Source organism: Pseudorca crassidens, chromosome 17 (genome assembly GCF_039906515.1).
Source record: "Pseudorca crassidens isolate mPseCra1 chromosome 17, mPseCra1.hap1, whole genome shotgun sequence".
Classification (NCBI taxonomy): Eukaryota; Metazoa; Chordata; class Mammalia; order Artiodactyla; family Delphinidae; genus Pseudorca; species Pseudorca crassidens.
In genome coordinates this window covers 78,684,188-78,685,589 of record NC_090312.1, presented here as the reverse complement: position 1 = coordinate 78,685,589, position 1,402 = coordinate 78,684,188, and the positions used below count along the sequence as shown (strand labels likewise).

Sequence of the window (1,402 nt, the reverse complement as noted above, 5' to 3'; positions counted from 1 at the left end):
TGAAAAGCATGTCAGGTTGGTGAGATTTGAATTGAGTGTGCACGTTTGTTAGCATTGCTGGCTGCATGGGTACTTTTGTTGATGAAATGAAGTGCTCTATAATATTAAATCATTGTTTCATGCCGCTTGTATTAATGCTCTGAAGGGCACTGCAAATTATATTACACTATTTCTTAAAGTTGATTACATCGTAGAACTGACCATGTCCCACTTGTGGCCTAAGATACTGAAATTCTTTTTAGAGGAAAAGAAAAGATTATTTATAGTACGTTCATTTTTGCTCATAGATTTTGAATCCAATGCACCTTTCCAAACAGGCTAGAATGGATAAAAATTAAAGATGAGACAGAGGAGAGCAAAAATAAGAGAGACATGGTCAGATTCCACGGGTTTCCATGTTGCCTTTTCTTTTTATTGTTTTTCCTGCATCTAAGAGCCCTTTCAGAAAGATCTGGCATGGAACAGAGAAGGAGAAAATAAAGAACCTGGGAAAGATACAAGTGGATCAGAGTAATTGCTAATAACCCTCAAGAACAGACAGGGTTTTTTAATGTCCCCCGACATCGTATGGGTGGACATAGTGAGATGAGCTTTGCAGTTCTCACTTTATGTGCTCTCCTCCAGAGAGCACTTAGTTCTTTTAAGAAAAATTTATTTATTTTATATTTTGGCCGCGCCGTGTGGCTTGCAGGATCTTAGTTCCCCGACCGGGGATTGAACCCAGGCCACAACAGTAAAAGTGCTGAGTCCTAACCACTGGACCACCAGGGAATTCCCAGGCTTAGTTCTGAAGAGCTGCAGAACCCACAAAACCCTTTCTGCTGATGTTAAATTTACCTCCTGCAATTTTCCTCAATCTTTTAAAAAATTTTATGATACATTTAGAATACTATAGAGAAAAAAGTAGGAGTAACAATTTAGTCAGGAGGATCAAATAGGACTGTGTATAGATATCCTAGCAATTGGTCATATGTTGTTGGACCACTAAATGCAGTTCATGTAGTTCATGTCTGGGGGTGGACTCTCCAGGCGTTTCTGGCATGTTTAGAGGTAGCCAGAACTACACGCTGGGGATGGTAGCCAAGGACATTTTGCCTTCTAAATCTGAAAGCTTCAGAGCTTCCATAGCAATCACAATGGGAGCAGCAATGAAACGCTGAAGACTTTGCTTTTCTTTATTTAGCATTTGCTTCGTTGGCCAGTCTGTTTAAATTTTCTTTGACATAATAGTAATACTATTGCTATTATACTATTCTACATACCATTGCTATTTTAGAGCAGCTATTAAGAATATTTCAAAATGGGAGGGATAACTTTTAAATTAAAGAAAGAATATTTAAAAATCAGTCATAAGATGATGTATTTGATCAAGCCATGCAATAATAATTGAAGACATCTCACC

The 1,402-nt window shown here is 37.9% G+C and overlaps 1 non-coding gene across 1 annotated transcript; it reads right to left on the bottom strand.

The window, feature by feature from the left end:
* Positions 1-699: 699 nt before the first annotated feature.
* TRNAK-UUU (transfer RNA lysine (anticodon UUU)) lies at positions 700-771 on the bottom strand. Its single transcript has one exon. It is a non-coding gene; the product is annotated as a tRNA-Lys (tRNA).
* Positions 772-1,402: the final 631 nt, after the last annotated feature.